Raw genomic sequence first — 24335 nt, 5'->3', positions numbered from 1 at the left:
TGTCCATTTCCTTCTGAACCTCCTTCACATAACTCATCCAACCTGACGGAACTGGAGAGGATCTGCAAGGAAGAATGGCAGAGGATCCCCAAATCCAGGTGTGAAAAACTTCATTCCCAAGAAGACTCATGGCTGTACTAGCTCAAAAGGTGCTTCTACTCAATACTCAGCAAAGGGTCTGAATACTTATGACCATGGGATATTTCAGTTTTTCTTTTTTAATAAATTTGCAAAAATTACTACATTTCTGTTTTTTTTTTTCTGTTAAGTGTCAGGGGTGCAGAGTGTACATTAATGAGAAAAAAAATGAACTTTTTGGAATTTACTAAATGACTGCAATGAGACAAAGAGTGAAAAATTAAAAGAGGTCTGAATACTTTCCGTACCCACTGTATGTTCCTTATCCTGGCCCTATCCTGGTATATATCCCCATCCTGGTACAAATACCCTCCATCCTGGTATATATGTCCCCCATCCTGGTATATAAATATTCCCCATCCTGGTATATATATACACTGTTTGCAGAATTATTAGGCGAGTTGTATTTTAGAGGATTATTTTTATTATTGATCAACAATTATGTTCTCAATCAATCCAAAAGACTAAATATCAAAGCTTAATAATTTTGGAAGTTGAAGTGGGGTTTATTTTAGATTTGGCTATATTAGGAGGATATCTGTTTGTGCAGGTAACAATTACTGTGCAGAATTATTAGGCAACTTAATAAAAACCAAATATATTCCCATCTCACTTGTTTATTTTCACCAGGTAAACCAATATAACTGCACAAAATTTAGAAATAAACATTTCTGACATGCAAAAACAAACCCCCCAAAAATTAGTGACCAATATAGCCCCCTTTCTTTATGATGACACTCAGCAGCCTCCATCCACAGATTCTGTCAGTTGCTTGATCTGTTTACGATCATCATTGCGTGCAGCAGCCACCATAGCGTCCCAGATACTGTTCCGAGAGATGGACTGTTTTCCCTCCCTGTAGATCTCACATTTTATGAGGGACCACAGGTTCTCTATGGGGTTCAGATCAGGTGAACAAGGGGCCATGTCATTTTTTTTTCTTTGAGACCTTTACTGGCCAGCCACGCTGTGGAGTAGTTGGAGCCATGTGATGGAGCATTGTGCTGCATGAAAATCATGTTTTTCTTGAACGATACCGACTTCTTCCTGTACCACTGCTTGAAGTTGTCTTCCATAAACTGGCAGTAGGTCTGGGAGTTGAGCTTCACTCCATCCTCAACCCGAAAAGGTCCCACAAGTTCATCTTTGATGATCCCAGCCCATACCAGTACCCCACCTCCACCTTGCTGGCGTCTGAGTCGGAGTGGAGCTCTCTGCCCTTTACTGATCCAGCCTCTGGCCCATCCATCTGGCCCATCAAGAGTCACTCTCATTTCATCAGTCCATAAAACCTGTGAAAAGTCAGTCTTCAGATATTTCTTGGCCCAGTCTTGACGCTTTATCTTATGTTTCTTGTTCAGAGGTGGTCGTTTTTGAGGCTTCCTTACGTTGGCCATGTCCCTGAGTATTGCACACCTTGTGATTTTTGATACTCCAGTAACATTGCAGCTCTGAAATATGGCAAAACTGGTGGCAAATGGCATCTTGGCAGCTTCACACTTGATTTTCCTCAATTCATGGGCAGTTATTTTGCGCCTTTTTTGCCCAACACGCTTCTTGCGACCCTGTTGGCTATTTGCCATGAAACACTTGATTGTTCGGTGATCACGCTTCAAAAGTTTGGCAGTTTCAAGACTGCTGCATCCCTCTGCAAGACATCTCACAATTTTGGACTTTTCAGAGCCCGTCAAATCTCTCTTCTGACCCATTTTGCCAAAGGAAAGGAAGTTACCTAATAATTAAGCACTCCTTATATAGGGTTTTGATGTCATTTAATTTACTTAATTGGTAGTTGGCTCTCAAGCCTGAACAGCTTGGCGTAGGACAGCATGTATGAAAAGTATCATGTGATCAAAATACAACTTGCCTAATAATTCTGCACACAGTGCATATCACACAGTGCATATATCCCCCATCCTGGTATATGTCCCCTATCCTGGTATATACTGTATATCCCCCATCCTGGTATATATCCCCCATCCTGGTATATGTCCCCTATCCTGGTATATATTTCCCCCATCCTGGTATATGTCCCTCATTCTACCGTTATTCTTTAAAGCATAGAAAAAAATAATTGATTCTACTCACCTTCCCTTTGCTCCCCCACCGTGACACGTCCTCTTCTGAATCCTGCAGGTGACTTCATTCAGCGTGCAAGCGACGGGAGCACATTCTGCCATGCACCCCCAGTCACATGCACGCTGACATGAGCTGCTCACCTCTGATTGCTCATAGACCCCTGCGCCAGAACACAATTCAGCTAAATGTGCATCCGAGGACGCACATCCAGTTGAAGTTTGCCCTGGCATCGGCAGGCCCCTCACCCACACTGGCCCATCCGCGTCCTCTGCGACCGCAGTCATTATGCTCCTGCATAGGCCCATATCTATTTATCTAGATAATAATGTAGATAAAGCGCTGCAGAATAAGATAATAAGAGAGCGCTATATAAGCAAAAGCATAATAAATAAATAATATCTATCTGTGAATGTAGCTGAGCCCTATTATTGAATACTTGCATGCAGTCATCAAAATGGCGCTTAAGTGTGTAGCACTACAAGTCCCTGACTGCCCATGATTAGCACAAGCGGCATGTCTTATAAACTCTACATTATAATATTCCATATCTGAGACACAGAACTGTGCGATGTATATACTCCTGTATCCATTGTCACGTTTTTACTCTTTTTTTATTGTAATATGGGATAATGTATTTATGCTATAAAACACTTGTTTAGCATCGTAATGATAATTAAAGGGAGTGTCTAGTACTTTTATATTGATGGCTCAGTAGTTAGCAGTGGCTCAGTGGTAAGCACAGTGGCTTAGTGATTAGCATGGTTTTTAAAGCGCAGGGGTCCTGGTTTGAAATCCAACCAAGTACAACATCCGCAAGGAGCTTGTGTTTGCATGGGTTTCGTCCGACACTCCAAAGACATACTGATAGGGAATGTAGATTGTGAGCTCCAATGGGGACAGCGATGATAATGTCAGTAGCGCGCTGCAGAATTAATAATGACGTAAGTGAGTAACATAAAATAAATAAATATCATTAGAATAGGTGATCAGCATACGATTGGTGAGGTGCGACACCCTGCGCCCCTACTGTAGGGGTGCAGGGACTGATGTGCAGTACCTGGTAGCTGCCACTATACATTTGATGGCGCTGTGCTGTTCATCTGATCACATGTGGCCCCCACAGGTACAGCTGATTGGTGGGGTGCAGGGTGTCGCACCTCACCTATATTATATTTATCACCTATTCTAGGAATAGGCTATCAATATGAAAATACTGGACAGTTCCTTTAAGATAATTGTACCATCTGATCAATTGGTTTGTTTCCCCCAGTAAATTTCATTTTTTACTTACCGATTCCCTTTAAATTAACCCTTTAGTGTCCCCCCAACACCTGTATTTGTGAAAGGCCGGGTGTAATGGCACAGCCTCAGCCAGATGATCATCGCAGATCATGTATCTAATTAATATTTCATTTCTTGTGCTTGGGATGATGATTATCTTTCTGCTCCACCCCGGATGACACAAGAGATGAGCAACTTATTCCAGGACTTTTACTGTGGCCCCGGGTTATTTTTGCGTCTCTCCAGTGGGTGGGATAGAAAGCAAACTGCTGCATGTCTGCAAAATTGGGGCGAGCCGTAGTCTAAGATTAGTGATATTACTGATTATTACCTTTCTGTTGCTTTCACTTATTTTTTAAACTGTGTTACTGGAAACAGTCAGCAGGCAGCCGTTGATCTGTTTTCTCATCTCTTCTATTTTGTACATATAATATGCTAAATTCAAAGAAACCGTGGAAATTCATGGAAACCATCAGCAATCAGGTTTGCAAATGCTGAGTTTTTGTATGGTATTGATTTAATTCTAGCCATGAGTACTATGAATATACGACTTATAGCAGGAAATTCTGACATAAGCCAAAAAATAAGTAAACCTTTGATACCTTTCTTTGTGTGCCCTTTTAATTGGAAGCAGATTGGTGGGGTTCAGGTTCTGAGACCTCCACCGATCGCTCAAAAAAAAGGGTATGCTGAGGTCACTGGCAGGTCACTTGCGTTGTTCTTGCGTTGTTTCTGCAATGTAAGGACATGCTGCATTCTGAAAAGACGCGCCGCATGTCCGTTTCCGCGGGTCTGCCGCATGCGTCTTTTAATGCATAGTGGAGACGGGATTTCATGAAATCCCCTCCACTATGCTGTAACATCTGGACGCTGCGTGTTTGACGCTGCGGCTCTACGCAGCATCAAACACGCAGCGATTCCTGAACGTGGAAACATACCCAAAAGCCTTGAGATGAGAGCAGCTCAGGAGACAGCTCCTGCCTAAGCCCGCACACAACTGCCGCCTAAACCCGCACAACTCCTGCCTAAGCCCTCACAAAACTCCCGCCTGAGCCCCCACACATCTCCTGCCTGAGCCCACACACATCTCCTGCCTGATCCCGCACACAGCTCCCGCCTGAACCTGCACACAGCTCCCGCCTGAGCCAGCACACATCTCCTACCTGAGCCCAGACACAGCTCCTGCCTAAGCCCGCACACAGCTCCTGCCTAAGCCAACACAACTCCTGCCTAAGTCCTCACAAAACTCCCGCCTGAGCCCACACACATCTCCGGCCTGAGCCCGCACACAGCTCCCGCCTGAGCCCGCACACAGCTCCCGTCTGAGCCCACACACAGCTCCCTCCTAAGCCCTCACCAAACTGCCTGAGCCCGCACACAGCTCCTGCCTGAGCCCGCACACAGCTCCTGCCTGAGCCCTCACAAAACTGCCTGAGCCCGCACACAGCTCCCGCCTAAGCCCTCACAAAACTCCTGCCTGAGCCCGCACACATCTCCTGCCTGAGCCCACACACAGCTCCCTCCTAAGCCCTCACCAAACTGCCTGAGCCCGCACACAGCTCCTGCCTGAGCCCGCACACAGCTCCTGCCTAAGCCCTCACAAAACTGCCTGAGCCCGCACACAGCTCCCGCCTAAGCCCTCACAAAACTCCTGCCTGAGCCCGCACACATCTCCTGCCTGAGCCCACACACAGCTCCCGCCTAAGCCCTCACAAAATTCCTGGCTGAGCCTGCACACATCTCCTGCCTGAGCCCGCACACAGCTCCCGCCTGAGCCCGCACACAGCTCCTGCCTGAGCCCACACACAGCTCCTGCCTGAGCCCGCACACAGCCCCTGCCTGAGTGTGCACACAGCTCCTGCCTGAGCCCACACACAACTGACTGAGACCGCACACAGCTCCCCCTGAGCCCACAAACAGCTCCTGCCTGAGCCCGCACACAGCCCCTGCCTGAGTCTGCACACACCTCCCACCTGAGACCACACACACACATCTCTCCTGAGCCCGCACATAGCTCCCACCTGAGGCCGCTCAAAGCTCCTGCCTGAGCCCGCATAAAGGTCCTGCCTGAGCCTGCACACAGCCCCTGCCTGTGTCCGCACATAGCTCCCGTCTGAGCCCACACACTGCTCCTGCCTGACCCACACACAGCTCCTGCCTGACCCTGCACACAGCTTCTGCCTGAGCCCGCAAACAGCTTCTGCCTGAAAAAGCACACAGCTCCTGTCTGAGCACGTGCACAGCTTTTGCCAGAGCCCGCACAAATCTCCTACCTGAGCCTGCACACAGCTTCTGCTTGAGCCTGCACACAGCTTCTGCCTGAGCACTCACACAACTCTTGCCTGAACGCACGCACAGCACACAGCTTCTACCTCAGCCTTCACACAGCTTCTGCCTGAACGCACACACAGCTTCTGCCTGAACGGACACACAGCACACAGCTTCTACCTGAGACTGCACACAGCTCCTGCCTGACCCCGCACACAACTCCTGCCTGAGTCCGCACACAGCTCGTGCCTGAGGGCACAGACAGAGCGAAGTATATATGCACAGAAGGGCTATGCTTCCTACCGTGTCTCTACTCCGCTCTCTGTGTGCTCCTGTCTCCTGTACTGGGCACATCACTCAGGTTTTTTGGGGCGATTAGTAGTGGTCTCAGGACTTAGACCACCAGTGATATGCTTGCAGTTAAATAGCCAAACAATATAAAAAAGATATCAAAGATTTACCCATTTTTGTCAGAATTTCCTGTGATAATAAGCTATATATTTATGGAACTCTTGACTAGAATTAAAATAATATCATACTAAGACTCAGCAAAACCTGCTTGCTGATGGTTTCCATGTAGCAATAGAGTTTTTACACAAAGCAACAAATAGGTAGGATGAAAAATAAGTGAAACCAGGAGTTAAAAACTTTTGGTGCTTACAGAGCAGATTTTAGATAAAAGTAGTTTATACATATTGAGGGCACTCTGACTAAATAACTTATTCATAGGCCTGGTGCTTCAGTTCCTGCATTCACACTTGTCGGACTCCTGGATTTTTGGGGATTATTAGTCGCTTCGCAACTGTAATTTTTGTATAAACCTTTTCTGTTCACAAAAAAGTCCATGTGAGGTAATTATAGATCTTCAGTAGACAAAACAGTAGAATCCCCCAGACATACAATGCTGCATATATAGAATATTATTACAGGCCGTTGATGGCATAGTTTCCTAGGAACTTACAGAAGTCTTAGTATCTCCATTTATAGCTTCCTGTATTATATATAAATATACGTATAACATATATCATACACAGATTCAAAATGTGTTTCATTTCTGTAAATAGATTAGTATTACACAATTATAGCATATTCTTGTACATAGGAGCAGTATTATAGTAGTTATATTCTTGTACATAGGGGCAGTATTATAGTAGTTATATTCTTGTACATAGGAGCAGTATTATAGTAGTTATATTCTTGTACATAGGGGCAGTATTATAGTTGTTATATTCTTGTACATAGGGGCAGTATTATAGTAGTTATATTCTTGTACATAGAGGCAGTATTATAGTAGTTATATTCTTGTACATAGGAGCAGTATTATAGTAGATATATTCTTGTACATAGAGGCAGTATTATAGTAGTTATATTCTTGTACATAGAGGCAGTATTATAGTAGTTATATTCTTGTACATAGGAGCAGTGTTATAGTAGATATATTCATGTACTTAGAGGCAGTATTATAGTAGTTATATTCTTGTACATAGGGGGCAGTATTATAGTATTTATATTCTTGTGCATAGAGGCAGTATGATAGTAGTTATATTCTTGTACATAGGGGCAGTATTATAGTAGTTATATTCTTGTACATAGGGGCAGTATTATAGTAGTTATATTCTTGTACATAGGGGCAGTAATATAGTAGTTATATTCTTGTACATAGAAGCAGTATTATAGTAGTAATATTCTTGTACATAGGGGCAGTAATATAGTAGTTTTATTCTTGTACATAGGGGCAGTATTATAATAGTAGTTATATGCTCGTATGTAGGAGCAGTATTATAGTAGTTATATTCTTGTACATAGGGGCAGTATTATAGTAGTTATATCCTTGTACATAGAGGCAGTATTATAGTAGTTATATTCTTGTACATAGGGAGCAGTATTCTAGTAGTTTATTTCTTGTACATAAGGGCAGTATTATAGTAGTTGTATTCTTATATGTACAGTGGGTGCGGAAATTATTCTGACTGTTGTGAATTCCGTTCTCGAACTCCCTCCTGTGGTCATGAACGGTACTTCGGCGAGTTCTGTCCGTGGACTCCCTCTGGTGGCTGTGAGTGGAGCTGCTGGTTCTTGAGGTTTCTTCCTCAGCTGCCCTCGTTTATTGCTAGGCTGGCTTCTCTATTTAACTCCACTCAGATCGTTACTTCATGCCAGCTGTCAATGTCCCAGCACTGGTTCAGATCTCTCTTGGATCTTTCTGATGGCCTGTCTACTCCAGCAGAAGCTAAGTCCCTGCTAGTTCATTTGTTGTTCATTGTGTACTGAATATATTTCTTAGTACTTGCTAAGTTCTAGTCCAGCTTGCTATCATGATATCGCCTTGCTAGCTGGAAGCTCTGGGGTGCAGAGTGGCACCTCCGCACCGTGAGTCGGTGTGGATGTCTTTTTGCACACTCTGCGTGTTTTTTTTTGTAGTTTTTTGTGCTGACCGCAAAGATCCCTTTTCTGTCCTGTCTGTTTAGTGAAGACTGGCCTCCTTTGCTAAAACCTGTTTCATTCCTGTGTTTGTGATTTTCCTCTTAACTCACAGTCAATATTTGTGGGGGGCTGCCTTTTCTTTTAGGGAATTTCTCTGAGGCAAGGTAAGGCTTTATTTCCTATCTTTAGGGGTAGTTAGCTCTTAGGCTGTGAAGAGGCGTCTAGGCAGAGTTAGGTACACTCCACGGCTATTTCTAGTGTGTGTGATAGGATTAGGGTTTGCGGTCAGCAGAGCTCCCACTTCCCAGAGCTTGTCCTGTCTTACAGTTTAACCATCAGGTCATTCCGGGTGCTCCTAACCACCAGGTCCATAACAGTACAGCTGGCCAACAAAGTGTTAATGCATCTCAATAGAGGGATAAGAGAAGTTCTGAGACCTTTTTTTTTTCTCTGCAGTGTGTTTTGTCTTTCTTTTCCCCTTAATCTCTGGGTGGTTCAGGACTCAGGTGTAGATATGGACATTCAAGGTCTGTCCTCTTGTGTTGATCACCTCACTGCAAGGGTACAAAGCATTCAAGATTATGTAGTTCAGAATCCGATGTTAGAGCCTAGAATTCCAATTCCTGATTTGTTTTCTGGGGATAGATCTAAGTTTCTGAATTTCAAAAATAATTGTAGACTGTTTCTTGCTTTGAAACCCCGCTCCTCTGGTGACCCCATTCAGCAAGTAAAAATTATTATTTCTTTGTTACGTGGCGACCCTCAAGACTGGGCATTCTCCCTTGCGCCAGGAGATCCTGCATTGCTTAATGTAGATGCGTTTTTTCTGGCGCTTGGATTGCTTTATGACGAACCTAATTCAGTGGATCAGGCAGAGAAAGCCTTGCTGGCTTTGTGTCAGGGTCAGGATGAAGCGGAGGTATATTGTCAGAAGTTTAGAAAGTGGTCTGTGCTTACTCAATGGAATGAGTGTGCCCTGGCAGCAATTTTTAGAAAGGGTCTTTCTGAAGCCCTTAAGGATGTTATGGTGGGGTTCCCCACGCCTGCTGGTCTGAATGAGTCTATGTCCTTGGCCATTCAGATCGATCGGCGCTTGCGTGAGCACCATTTGGCGATATCTTCTGAGCAGAGGCCTGAGCCTATGCAATGTGATAGAACTTTGACCAGAGCTGAACGGCAAGAACACAGACGTCAGAATGGGCTGTGTTTTTACTGTGGTGACTCCACTCATGCTATCTCTGATTGTCCTACGCGCACTAAGCGGTTCGCTAGGTCTGTCACCATTGGTACTGTACAGCCTAAATTTATTTTGTCCATTACTCTGATTTGCTCTTTGTCGTCCTATTCTGTTATGGCATTTGTGGATTCAGGCGCTGCCCTGAATTTGATGGACTTGGAGTTTGCCAGGCGCTGTGGTTTTTTCTTGGAGCCCTTGCAGTATCCTATTCCATTGAGGGGAAGTGATGCTACGCCTTTGGCCAAGAATAAGCCTCAGTACTGGACTCAGTTGACCATGTGCATGGCTCCTGCACATCAGGAAGATATTCGTTTTTTGGTGTTGCATAATTTGCATGATGTGGTCGTGTTGGGTTTGCCATGGCTACAGGTCCATAATCCAGTATTGGATTGGAAATCTATGTCTGTGTCCAGTTGGGGTTGTCAAGGGGTACATGGTGATGTTCCATTGTTGTCAATTTCTTCTTCCACTCCTTCTGAAGTCCCTGAGTTTTTGTCGGATTACCGGGATGTATTTGATGAGCCCAAATCCAGTGCCATACCTCCTCATAGGGATTGTGATTGGGCTATTAATTTGATTCCTGGTAGTAGTTTCCTAAGGGCCGACTTTTCAATTTATCTGTGCCAGAACATGCCGCTATGCGGAGTTATATAAAGGAGTCCTTGGAGAAAGGGGATATTCGCCCGTCGTCGTCACCCTTGGGAGCAGGGTTCTTTTTTGTGGCCAAGAAGGATGGTTCTCAGAGACCTTGTATAGATTACCGCCTTCTCAATAAAATCACGGTCAAATTTCAGTACCCTTTGCCTCTACTGTCTGATTTGTTTGCTCGGATTAAGGGGGCTAGTTGGTTCACCAAGATAGATCTTCGAGGGGCGTATAATCTTGTGCGTATTAAACAGGGCGATGAATGGAAAACAGCATTTAATACGCCCGAGGGCCATTTTGAGTACCTGGTGATGCCATTCGGGCTTTCTAATGCTCCATCTGTGTTTCAGTCCTTTATGCATGACATCTTCCGAAAGTATCTGGATAGATTCATGATAGTATATTTGGATGATATTTTGGTCTTTTCGGATGATTGGGAGTCTCATGTGAAGCAGGTCAGGATGGTGTTCCAGGTCCTTCGTGCTAATTCCTTGTTTGTGAAGGGGTCTAAATGTCTCTTCGGAGTTCAGAAGGTTTCCTTTTTGGGCTTCATTTTTTCCAGTTCTACTATCGAGATGGATCCTGTTAAAGTTCAGGCTATTTATGATTGGACTCAGCCTACATCTGTGAAGAGCCTTCAGAAATTCCTGGGCTTTGCTAACTTTTACCGTCGCTTCATCGCTAATTTTTCTAGTGTTGTTAAACCGTTGACTGATTTGACCAAGAAAGGTGCGGATGTGGTGAATTGGTCCTCTGCGGCCGTTGAGGCTTTTCAGGAGTTGAAACGTCGTTTTTCTTCGGCCCCTGTGTTGCGTCAGCCAGATGTTTCGCTCCCTTTTCAGGTCGAGGTTGATGCTTCTGAGATTGGAGCAGGGGCTGTTTTGTCTCAAAGAAGTTCTGATGGCTCTGTGATGAAGCCATGTGCTTTCTTCTCTAGAAAGTTTTCGCCTGCTGAGCGTAATTATAATGTTGGCAATTGGGAGTTGCTGGCTATGAAGTGGGCATTCGAGGAGTGGCGACATTGGCTTGAGGGAGCCAAGCACCGCGTGGTGGTCTTGACGGATCACAAGAATCTGACTTATCTCGAGTCTGCCAAGCGGTTGAATCCTAGACAGGCTCGATGGTCGCTGTTTTTTTCCCGTTTCGATTTTGTGGTTTCATACCTTCCGGGTTCTAAGAATGTGAAGGCTGATGCCCTTTCAAGGAGTTTTGTGCCTGATTGTCCGGGAGTTCCTGAGCCGGCTGGTATTCTCAAAGAGGGGTTAATTCTGTCTGCCATCTCACCTGATTTGCGGCGGGTGCTGCAGGAGTTTCAGGCTGATAGACCTGACCGTTGTCCAGCGGAGAAACTGTTTGTCCCTGATAGATGGACTAGTAGAGTTATCTCTGAGGTTCATTGTTCGGTGTTGGCTGGTCATCCTGGGATTTTTGGTACCAGAGATTTGGTGGCTAGGTCCTTTTGGTGGCCTTCCTTGTCACGGGATGTGCGTTCTTCTGTGTAGTCCTGTGGGACTTGTGCTCGGGCCAAGCCCTGCTGTTCTCGTGCCAGTGGGTTACTTTTGCCCTTGCCGGTCCCGAAAAGACCCTGGATGCATGTTTCCATGGATTTTATTTCAGATCTCCCTGTCTCTCAAAGGATGTCGGTCATCTGGGTGGTTTGTGATCGCTTCTCTAAGATGGTCCATTTGGTACCCTTGCCTAAATTACCTTCCTCCTCTGATTTGGTTCCATTATTTTTCCAGCATGTGGTTCGTTTGCATGGCATTCCGGAGAACATCGTGTCGGACAGAGGTTCCCAGTTTGTTTCAAGGTTTTGGCGGTCCTTTTGTGCTAAGATGGGCATTGATTTGTCTTTTTCTTCGGCTTTCCATCCTCAGACAAATGGCCAAACCGAACGAACCAATCAGACTTTGGAAACATATCTGAGATGCTTTGTTTCTGCTGATCAGGATGATTGGGTGACCTTCTTGCCATTGGCTGAGTTTGCCCTTAATAATCGGGCCAGTTCGGCTACTTTGGTTTCGCCTTTTTTTTGTAATTCTGGTTTTCATCCTCGTTTTTCTTCAGGGCAGGTTGAGCCTTCGGACTGTCCTGGTGTAGATTCTGTGGTGGACAGGTTGCAGCAAATTTGGACTCACGTAGTGGACAATTTGACATTGTCCCAGGAGAAGGCTCAATGTTTCGCTAACCGCCGTCGCTGTGTTGGTCCCCGACTTCGTGTTGGGGATTTGGTTTGGTTGTCGTCTCGTTATGTTCCTACGAAGGTTTCTTCTCCTAAGTTTAAGCCTCGTTTCATTGGTCCTTATAAGATTTCTGAAATTCTCAATCCTGTGTCATTTCGTTTGGCCCTTCCAGCTTCTTTTGCCATCCATAATGTGTTCCATAGGTCGTTGTTGCGGAGATATGTGGCGCCTATGGTTCCCTCCGTTGACCCTCCTGCTCCGGTGTTGGTCAAGGGAGAGTTGGAGTATGTGGTGGAGAAGATTTTAGATTCTCGTATTTCGAGACGGAAACTTCAGTACCTGGTCAAATGGAAGGGCTATGGTCAGGAGGATAATTCCTGGGTTGTTGCCTCCGATGTCCATGCTGCCGATTTAGTGCGTGCCTTTCATTTGGCTCGGCCTGATCGGCCTGGGGGCTCTGGTGAGGGTTCGGTGACCCCTCCTCAAGGGGGGGGTACTGTTGTGAATTCCGTTCTCGAACTCCCTCCTGTGGTCATGAACGGTACTTCGGCGAGTTCTGTCCGTGGACTCCCTCTGGTGGAGTGGAGCTGCTGGTTCTTGAGGTTTCTTCCTCAGCTGCCCTCGTTTATTGCTAGGCTGGCTTCTCTATTTAACTCCACTCAGATCGTTACTTCATGCCAGCTGTCAATGTCCCAGCACTGGTTCAGATCTCTCTTGGATCTTTCTGATGACCTGTCTACTCCAGCAGAAGCTAAGTCCCTGCTAGTTCATTTGTTGTTCATTGTGTACTGAATATATTTCTTAGTACTTGCTAAGTTCTAGTCCAGTTTGCTATCATGATATCGCCTTGCTAGCTGGAAGCTCTGGGGTGCAGAGTGGCACCTCCGCACCGTGAGTCGGTGCGGGGGTCTTTTTGCACACTCTGCGTGTTTTTTTTGTAGTTTTTTGTGCTGACCGCAAAGATCCCTTTTCTGTCCTCTGTCTTAGTGAAGACTGGCCTCCTTTGCTAAAACCTGTTTCATTCCTGTGTTTGTGATTTTCCTCTTAACTCACAGTCAATATTTGTGGGGGGCTGCCTTTGTGGGAGGCAAGGTAAGGCTTTATTTCCTATCTTTAGGGGTAGTTAGCTCTTAGGCTGTGAAGAGGCGTCTAGGCAGAGTTAGGTACACTCCACGGCTATTTCTAGTGTGTGTGATAGGATTAGGGTTTGCGGTCAGCAGAGCTCCCACTTCCCAGAGCTTGTCCTGTCTTACAGTTTAACCATCAGGTCATTCCGGGTGCTCCTAACCACCAGGTCCATAACATCTGACCCCTTTACATTTTTCACTCCTTGTTTCATTGCAGCCATTTGGTAAATTAAAAAGTTCATTTTTTTTCTCATTAATGTACACACTGCACCCCATCTTGACTGATAAAAAAACCAGAAATGTAGACATGTTTGCAAATTTATTAAAAAAGAAAAACTGAAATATCACATGGTCATAAGTATTCAGGCCCTTTGCTCAGTATTGAGTAGAAGCACCTTTTGAGCTAGTACAGCCATGAGTCTTCTTGGGAATGATATGAGTTTTTCACATCTGGATTTGGGGATCCTCTGCCATTCTTACTTGCAGATCCTCTCCAGTTCCGTCAGGTTAGATGGTAAATGTTGGTGGACAGCCATTTTCAGGTCTCTCCAGAGATGCTCAATTGGGTTTAGGTCAGGCCTCTGGATGGGCCAGTCAAGAATGGTCACAGAGTTGTTCTGAAGCCACTCCTTTGCTATTTTAGCTGTGTGCTTAGGGTCATTGTCTGGTTGGAAGGTGAACCTTCGGCCAAGTCTGAGGTCCAGAGCACTCTGGAAGAGGATTTCATCCGGGATCTCTCTGTACTTGGCCGCATTCATGTTTTCTTCAATGGCAACTAGTCATCCTGTCCCTGCAACTGAAAAACACCCCCATAGCATGATGCTGCCACCACCATGTTTCACTGTTGGGATTGTATTGGGCATGTGACGAGCAGTGCCTGGTTTTCTCCACACATACCGCTTAGAATTATCACCAGAAAGGTCTATCTTCATCAGACCAGAGAATCTTATTTCTCATAGACGGGAGTCCTTCATGTGTTTTTTAGAAAACTCTATGCGGGCTTTCATATGTCTTGCACTGAGGAGAGGCTTCCGTCGGGCCACTCTGCTATAAAGGCCTGACTGGTGGAGGGCTGCAGTGATAGGTGACTTTGTGGAACTTTCTCCCATCTCCCTAGTGCATCTCTGGAGCTCAGCCACAGTGATCTTGGGGTTCTTCTTTACCTCTCTCACCAAGGCTCTTCTCCCACGATTGCTCGGTTTGGCTGGACGGCCAGGTCTAGGAAGACGTCTGGTGGTCCCAAACTTGGCCTGTTCCTTTGACCTCATGATTCTCATTTGGTCTGACATGCACTGTGAGCTGTGAGGTCTTATATAGACAGGTGTGCGCTTTTCCAAATCAAGTCCTATCAGTTTAATTAAACACAGCTGGCCAATGAAGGAGTAGAACCATCTCAAGAAGGATCACAAGGAAATGGACAGCATGTGACTTTAATATGAGTGTCTGAGCAAAGGGTCTGAATACTTATGACCATGTGATATTTCAGTTTTTCTTTTTTAATAAATTTGCAACATTTTTTAAATTTCTGTTTTTTTTTCAGTCAAGATGGGGTGCAGAGTGTACATTATTGAGAAAAAAATGAACTTTTTTGAATGTACCAAATGGCTGCAATGAAAAAAAGAGTGAAAAATTGAAAGAGGTCTGAATACTTTCCGTACCCACTGTAGGAGCAGTATTATAGTAGTTATTCTCTTGTGTATATAGAATAGTATTCTCACTGGGTATAGAGAATATGAAATCTGTGCATTGGTATATTTTATGCTGCTATTTATTCTAATTTATTTTGTTGTATTAGACCATGACCAGGTTTAGGGTTTTGTTACCTCGCTTGGATATGTGATTATCGGAATCGGAAAATGGCGCAATTTTGTTTTGTTTTGTTTTTTGCAAAGTTTGGAATTTTTTTTCACCACTTAGGTGAAAAATAACCTAGTCATGTTAGGTGTCTATGAACTCGTAATGACCTGGAGAATCATAATGGCAGGTCAGTTTTAGCATTTAGTGAACCTAGCAAAATAGGCAAGCAAAAAACAAGTGTGGGATTGCACTTTTTTTGCAATTTCACTGCACTTGGAATTTTTTTCCCGTTTTCTAGTACACGACATGGTAAAACCAATGATGTCGTTCAAAAGTACAACTCGTCCCGCAAAAAATAAGCCCTCACATGGCCAAATTGACGGAAAAATAAAAAAGTTATGGCTCTGGGAAGGAGGGGAGCGAAAAACGAAAACGGAAAAACGGAAAAAGCTCCGGGGGTGAAGGGATGACATGTATCTCAGCAACAAGAGCTAATAATGATTTTTAAGTAACATATTCGTTTTTAGGATGCTAAAATTATTACAAACCAGCTATTTTCATTTCAGACACATTTTCACTGTTGGCCAGTGTTATAAGATGTGTTCTTATGGGATATTTGTCTGACAGTCCAATAGATATAGGACTCTGCAGAGGTTTATTCCTTGGTGAAGACTGAACTTAATAAACCCACAGTTCAATGAATGGAAACAAAAGTTGGAATACTATTAATAGCTTTAATTCAATATTCCATTCAATTCTTCAGTCTGTTATTGAATGCAATATAAATTAGAGCTAAATGTGAGAAATTAGTCTGGATACAATCTTAATGATGAGCTCTATATACAAAACTAAATATTGTTGCCATATCCCCAATCCCATGAACATTTAGTGGAATATTTTGGGTGTTCGGTGTCTGAATATTTGTATTGTGAGAAATTTTGTCTTTATAGTAATTTAATGGAAGAAAAACTACTGTATATACTCGAGTATAAGCCGAGATTTTCAGCCCACTTTTTTGGGCTGAAAGTCCCCCTCTCGGCTTATGCTCGAGTCATACCCAGGGGTCGACAGGGGAGGGGGAGCGGGGGCTGTCTAATAATACTCACCTGCTCCTGGCACGGTCCCTGCAGGTCCCTGCTTCCCGACGCTGCAGTTTCTTCCTGTAGTGAGCGGTCATATGGTACCGCTCATTACATTAATGAATATGCGGCTCCACCTTACATAGGGGTGGAGCCACATATTCATTACTGTAATGAGCGGTAACGTTGACCGCTCACTACAGGAAGAAAATGCGGCATCGGGGAACAGACGTGCAGTGACGGCGTCAGGAGCAGGTGAGTATGACGGGGGCAGTGCGTGATATTCACCTGCTCCTCGTTCCACCGTCGGCGCCGCTGTGTCTTCCGCAGTGACAGGTCAGAGGGCGCGGTGACGCGATTAGTGCGCACCGCCCTCTGCCTGAACGTCGGTGCAGAGGATGGGAAGACACAGCGGCGGTCAGTGGTGGAACGGGGAGCAGGTGACTATAGCAAGTGCCGGGGGCCAGAGAGGTGAGTATGTAATTTTTTTATTTTTTATTATCGCAGCTACAGCATATGGGGCAAATATCTGTATAGAGCATCTTATGTGGCCATGTGCAGCATGATATGGGGGCAAATATCTGTATGGGTATCTTATGTGGCCATGTGCACCATTATATGGGGGCAAATATCTGTATGGGGCATCTTATGTGGCCATGTGCAGCATGATATGGGGGCAAATATCTGTATGGGGCATTTTATGTGGCCATGTGCAGCATGATATGGGGGACAAATATCTGTATGGGGCATCTTATGTGGCCATCTGCAGCATGATATGGGGGCAAATATCTGTATGGGGCATCTTATGTGGCCATGTGCAGCATGATATGGGGGCAAATATCTGTGTGGGGCATCTTATGTGGCCATGTGCAGCATCATATGGGGCAAATATCTGTATGGGGCATCTGTATGTGGCCATGTGCAGCATTATTTGGGGCAAATATCTGTATGGAGCATCTTATGTGGCCATGTGCAGCATGATAAGGGGGGAAATATCTGTATGGGGCATCTGTATGGGACCATGTGCAGCATTATATGGGGCCATGTGCAGCATGATATGGGGGCAAATATCTGTATGGAGCATCTTATGGGGCCATAATCCACATTTGTGGAGCATTATACGTGGCAAATGTCTGTATGGAGCATCTATGGGGTCATAATCAACATTTGTGCAGCATTATATGGAGCATATTTTAATATGGAGCATCTTATGGGGCCATCATAAACTGTATGGATCATTATATGGGGCTCCTGATTCAATATGGATATTCAAAAACACTTAACCTACTGATGTCTCAATTAAGTTTACTTTTTTTGGTACCTATTTTTACTTTTGAAATTTACCAGTAGCTGCTGCATTTTCCACCCTAGGCTTATACTCGAGTCATTAAGTTTTCCCAGTTTTTTTGTGGCAAAATTAGGGGGGTCGGCTTATACTCAGGTCGGCTTATACTCGAGTATATACGGTATGTGCCCCCTACATCACAGAAGCTCAGCAGGAATTATTTCCAACCTTGAGCATGAATTATGTAATTATGTGAGCATTTGAATTAGTGCCTTAATTACACGTGTGATTCTCACATACTGTATCTACCTGTAGTATTTATTACACAGGTGACTGTTGTGTCAGACTCTTGTCTCGTAACGTCACTAACTTCCTATTGTGCATCATTCCTAGTATTGCTCCTTTGGGCTTTTATACGACTCCTTCTCAATGTTCTGCTCCATATCTCAGGTAGGTTACTTTTTTGGTCCTGGTCCTTCATCTTTTTGGTCTTCTCCATCTTCATCTTGGTCAGCAGCTTCGTTGGGTTTAGCTTGGTCTTCCATTGTAGGCAGATTCCTTAGATAACTTCATCTATTTTTTATTCATTTCGTTTTCATTTCATTTCATTTTGTATACCTGCGTATATCAATCTTGGTTTTTGGTTTTGAGGTCTTTTCCACCTGCCTCTGAGTCAGAAGCTCTGATTGAAGCATCTTTCCATCTACTCTTAACGACACAGCTCTGGGTCCATCAGTCTTTGTTTTATGGTTGCAGGGTCCCCACACTAATTGTTGCTACTCGCATGAGGTATCTCCTCTATTTGCCTAACTTTGGAGGCATACTTTTTATCTTGGCCAGAATATTAAGTGGAAGTACCCACTAGTCCATGTTTCTCAACGTTGCCTTCTCGATTTATACCTATTTATTCCTTGTTGGTCACCAGATCATTTCAATGCACAGTGGCATGTAAAACGTTGGTCACCCCTGGTCAAAATTACTGTTATTATGAATAGTTAAGCAAGTTGAAGATTAAATAATCTCTAGACTTATCAGCACCAACTGTCATCTCCTATCTCAGTAATGGGAATACCAGTTTTTATTGAAGACTTACGGGAATTGAGACTTATGGGAATGAATGATCACTCCAGAAAGAAATAGAAGCAGATTTCTCTGATAAGATATATTACAAAGTTTTTTATTTTCACATGTACTATTGATCTAAAAGACCTGAACGTAAACATGACACATTTCGTTTGTATTTAGTAAAAAAAAAATCGTATTAGAAATTGCAAAAAGGGCCGATTCAAAAGTTTGGGCACTTGGAGATTTGTGTGCTCAGATAACTTTGACCAATGTTTCAGACCTTAATTAGCCTTTTGGGGTTATGGCTCGTTCACTGTCATCATTAAGAAAGGCCAGGTGATGCAAATTTCACAGTTTTATTAAAAAAACAGCCTCCCCTAACCTTGTGCCAAAAAAACAGCAGCTATCACTCTGAAAATGGTACTGGTGGAGGCCCACAAAGCAGGAGAAGGCTATAAGATGATAGCAAAGCGTTTTCATATTGCAATTTCTTCAGTTCAAAATGTAATTGAGAAATGGCAGTTACCGGGAACAGTGGAGGTCAAGATAAGGTTTGGACGACCTTTTCAAATTTCAGTGAGAGCTTCTTGTAGGATTGCTATAGAGGCAAATCAGAACACTCGCTTAACTGCAAAACACCTTCAGAAAGTTTTAGCAGACTCTGGAGTTGTACATTGTTCTACTGTTCAGAGACACCTGTACAATGATGGCCTTCATGGAAAAGTCATCAGAAGAAAACCTGTCCTGCGTCCTCACCATAAAATCCAGTGTCAGAATCAGAAGTATGCAAAAGAACATCTAAGTAAACGAGCTGATGCATTTTGGAAACAAGTCCTGTGGACCGACAAGTTTAGAATAGAACTCTTTGGCCACAATAATCAAAGCTGTGAGTGAAGAAAAAAGGGCACAGAATTTCAGGAAAAGAACATGTTGCCAACCATTAAGTGTTTGGGTGGATCACTCATGCTTTACGGTTTACGGTTGTGTTGCAGCCAATGGCAAAGAGAGTATTTCACGACTAGAGGGAAGAATGGATTCAATGACATTTCAACGAATTTATCATGGAAACATGACACCATCTGTAAGAAAGCTGAAGTTGAATAGAGGATGTACAAAAAAAAATTGCACTCTATCGTACTAAAGCATGTCAAGGTGAAATATATGAAATATGGATAGCAATACTGCTTCTAAAAACTAGGAAAAAATGAGACGCTTTGCACATAATGTGGCCAATTCATGCCTGCCCATCAACCAACGTCAAGGTGGTCTCAAAAACTGATGGTCCCTACATATCTAATGAAAATACCTCTCTTAGGCTGAACCTGCTGCAATTAAAACCACTACATGTTGAAGGGCAGAGTGCTTGGTCAGTAAGCTACCATACAAATAACAATAGACTGACTGGCACATCCAAACTAGTGTGAATAGATGCAAGCTAGCCATTTCCTTTTTGTAATATATATATATATATATATATATTATTTTTTTTTGCCTACCATGCAAAGGAAATGCATCATCTTTAACTTTAGGCCTTTTAGAGATCATTTAATCTTTAATTTGCTTAACTGTTCAGAGTAACAGTAATCTTGACCAAGGGTGCACAAACTTTTACATGCTACTGTATTTTCTAATATATATCCACATTGTGTGACCTTGTATTTTCAGTCTTTGCTGCAATCTCTGTTCTGCTCCTTATGGCTGATGGATTTACCTTAAGTGCTTATCCAGATCCCCCCAGCTTTCAGTTTGATTCTGACCCCTTGTGTTATGAGGGCAAGGGGGCATATACAATAAAGGCAGACCAGGCAGCTGTAATGGGTTCTTAGAGATGGAGGCTCAGCCCCTTTGCCATTGTCTGGTGAGATCTTATGGAGGACTAGTCTGTACAGAGAAATTACAATGTTAGCAAAGAAAGTAAAGAGGAATTAACCCTTGAAAGAAGGGAAGAAACAAAGTTCTATTTATTTTCACACGTATTATTGATTTGTGATAGTGTAGTTAATCTTTAGATCTTCATCTGTTGATGGGTTGTCTTCTCCTTTTCTAATTTTGCCCAGTAGCTCAGCTGATTGTCACTAGCCATCTGGCCACTGCGTCTCCTCCTACTTCTGTCTTGGTCACACTTATAGCTGGGTGTTTTCACTCTAGTTTTAGGATCTCCTACTATTTTCCTCCGAGACAGTTGTTTAGCTGGACAGAAGATGCCTGCTTGCTGTTGTCATGGTCTATTCCTGGCTTCAGTGTGTTTTCACTTGTCATGGATGTGACACGAGCAGTCGGGCTCTCGCCCCAACATGGGTGAGTTTCTGAGTTTGATGATGATATGTAGAACTTTGCTTTTTGCTCCGTTATTGTGCTCTGCATTTTCTTCATGAATGAACTGTTGTAACCTTTGACATTTGGAGGACGACTGTGGATGGGAATAGTCTTTGACAAGATTCCATGTGAGACTTTTCGAGAGAAAAGACAGACTAAGGTCAAACTTCAGTGAACGCTGCCGGGTTGTTTTGTGCATGTGGTCTGCAGTTTTTATAGGAGTGTTTTGGGTGGTATGTATGCTGGTATATAGTATGTGCCAGGCCTTGATTATTGGGTACCCCCAGGTCTTTGCGATGTCAGACTAAGGTGCCAAGGGCCCACCAGTAACCCTCCTCAGGGCCCCACTTTTCAGCTACATGCAAATGTGACATTATCCTCAATCACAATTTTATATAACAATGAACTGGTAGATTAATAAATGAATAAGATGCCGCCTCTGTCTGTACATAGTGATTCATGTATAATACATCAAGTAGTGCTCATATAAGAGTGTGATGGCGCACTCTTGCAGAGGGACCCACCGGAGGATTTTCCTTTTCTCCTGCGTGCCAGTCCAGGGCTGCCACTATGCCATTGTCTGCCACTGTAGAGTTACTAAATAATATTCAGCAAAATACTGACTTAATTTGTGCCAAATGACTGGTGTACGTGCCTGCAGCAGATCTATTATATGTTTTAGATTTTTGCACCTTACTAGACAACATTGAAAGGGGTATAGCCAATAGAAAATAACATTTTCCGAGACCCCACCAACGATTTGGTGTAAAGTATAGTAACCCAACAATGAGGTGGTGAAAGCGAAGGAAAAGTGAGCAGTGCTAGCTGTTATGTGCAAGTATTTGTTACCGTCCACCTTGTTCGACTAACCAGTCCATCACAGAGGCGGTTATGCACAGCAATTCGTTATGCAATAAAGGCTATAATAAATTCCCAATCTCCGGTCACCATGTTATCTTATCACTGTCATATCCTAATGTGCTTTTTGTGGATTGAAATCCTATGTTTTGACCTGGCTATGTTCCTAATTATTCTCCCAATTAACCCCAGGATGTCCTAGTGCAGGGGCGGGCAATTAATTTTTCCAAAGGGGCCACACCCTGCTTCTATTGCCGCCCCGTGATGACATCTCGTGTGGCGGTGGTAATAGAAGCAGCAGTCACCTCTCCTTGCCTCCATCACCATCCCCACGATTGATTCCAGATGTCTTCATGGGATGGCGGTGACAGAAGCCGTGGTATGTGGTGGCAGCGCCGCCCCCCTGATGACATCTTGTTCCAGGAAGGGTGATAGATGCTGCAGAGAAGTGACTGCAGGGCCATCCTCCTGTGACGTCCCGTTTGAGACTCCCGTCAAGGGAAATGTCAAAGGAAGTACAGAAAATAAAAATAGTTATAGGGATTAGCCGGATAAAGAAAAAAGTAGGGAATTTTAAAATTAAGCAAATTACAGAAGTGGTTAGTGCTTAAAAATATATTTATAAAGGGCATTTTATGTATCGTAGAACCCCGTTAAGTATAGTGACTAGCTGCTATTGCGAATACATATTACTACAGGGCTTATTGTAACATGTATTCTTACCTGCTTATAAATGCAGTGAATTATTCTGCTATTATGCATCTCCTGTAACTTTATCAACCGCTCCCCCACACAGTATGATGCCCTCACAATCAATATGATGCCTCCAGTCAACAACACACAGTATGATGTCCCACAAGTTCCTCACATAGTAAGATGCTCCTACAGTTCAACCCCACACAAATGCAGAATAATGGACCCTACAGCCCCCCACACAGCATAATGGCTGCCATAGGTCCCCACACAGCATAATGGTTGCCACAACCCCATCACACAGCATTATGGACCTCACAGCCTCCCCGCACAACATAATGAACTTCACAGAGTCCCATACAGCATAATGGATCCACCAACCTCCCAAACAGCATAATGGACCCCACAGCTCCCCTTACATAGCATAATGAACCCCACACCTCCCCATAATCAGCATAATGGACTCCACAGCTCCCCACACATAGCATAATGGACCACAGAGCTTTCCATAAACAGCATAATGGACACCACAGCTCCCCACACATAGCTTAATGGACCACAGAGCTCTCCATAACCAGCATAATGAACCCCACAGCCCCCCACACATAGCATAATGGACCACAGATCTCCCCACACATAGCAAAATGAACTCCACAGCCCCCATAAACAGCATGATGGATCCCACAGCCTCCCAAACAGCAGAGTTGACCCCACAGCTCCCCACACATAGCATAATGGACCCACACCTCCCCATAAACAGCATAATGGACCTCACACATAGCTTAATGGACCTCAAAGCTCCCCACACAGCAAAATAGACACCACAGCTCCCCATAAAGAGCATGATGGATCCCACAGCCTCCCAAAAAGCATAATAGACTGCACAGTTTGCTAAACATAGTATAATAGACCCCACAGCTCCCCATGCTTAGCATAATGGACCCCACAGCTCCTCACACATAGCATAATGGATTACACAGATCCTCATAAACAGTATGATGGACTACCACAGCTCCCACCACACATCATATTGGAATCCAAAGCTCCCCACACAGTTTGATGAACCCCACAACCCCCCTCGCACCACATAATGGACCCCACAGCCCCCACACACAGTGTGATGGACTATATCTCCCACAAACAGTATAATGGAGCCTACAGCTTCCCACACACAGCATAATGGACCCCACAGCTCCCCACACATAGCATAATGGACCCCAAAGCTCCCCACACATTGCAAAATGGACCCACAGCTTCCCATGAATAGTTTGATGGATCCTACAGTCTCCCAAGAAGCATAATGAACCACACAGCTCCCTACAAATAGCATAATGGACCCCACAGCTCCCCATGAATAGTATTATGGACTACACAGATACTCACACATATATGGACCAATAATAGAAAAAAGTATATCAAACTACTTATTAAACTACCAACAAAACCGTATTCCCTCCTATGCACTGAAGGACTGAAGCTCCACGTCACATGCGTGATCTAGTGACATCATCTCACCTATTGCGTCCAGCTGTAGACTCACAGCCCATATGGTGACAGAGGGAGCTGAATGCTATGTATAAGAATATAACTACCACATAACCTCTTGTCTGTTTTTTTATGAACCTCCCGGACCCTGTCCCGACTATGCTTGACCACATATCTAAATCTGATTTTGTCCATCTCTGCTACTGACCCAGCTTAGGCTTATTGTCCTCTGGTCAGCTGCAACTCTGTAGACACACCCTAAGGACATAGGCAGTGAAGGCCAGATCCATGCATAGGGGTTACAAACAGTGTGCCACTGTGATGAATTTGACGTATCCTCTGTCTGCCTGTTTTTGTTTTAGGCTTTCCAAGTTT

The 24335-nt window shown here is 44.1% G+C and overlaps 1 protein-coding gene across 3 annotated transcripts in view; it reads left to right on the top strand.

Annotated features, from left to right (window-relative positions):
* RUSC2 (RUN and SH3 domain containing 2) overlaps positions 1 to 24335 on the top strand; it is a 119750-nt gene that overhangs the window by 13149 nt on the left and 82266 nt on the right. Inside the window, exon 1 of one of the 3 annotated variants that reach the window (XM_077284540.1) lies at positions 20788 to 20906. The exons of the other annotated variants lie outside the window; for them this stretch is intronic. The gene's annotated coding sequence lies outside the window, so the exon portion shown is untranslated. Of the gene's footprint in view, positions 1 to 20787; positions 20907 to 24335 lie in introns of those variants that run through there. 3 annotated transcript variants of the gene reach the window in all.

The sequence above is a fragment of the Ranitomeya variabilis genome, chromosome 1 (genome assembly GCF_051348905.1).
Source record: "Ranitomeya variabilis isolate aRanVar5 chromosome 1, aRanVar5.hap1, whole genome shotgun sequence".
NCBI classification, from domain to species: domain Eukaryota; kingdom Metazoa; phylum Chordata; class Amphibia; order Anura; family Dendrobatidae; genus Ranitomeya; species Ranitomeya variabilis.
Note: the sequence above shows the minus strand (reverse complement) of the source record. Positions and strands in the feature narration are given on the sequence as shown.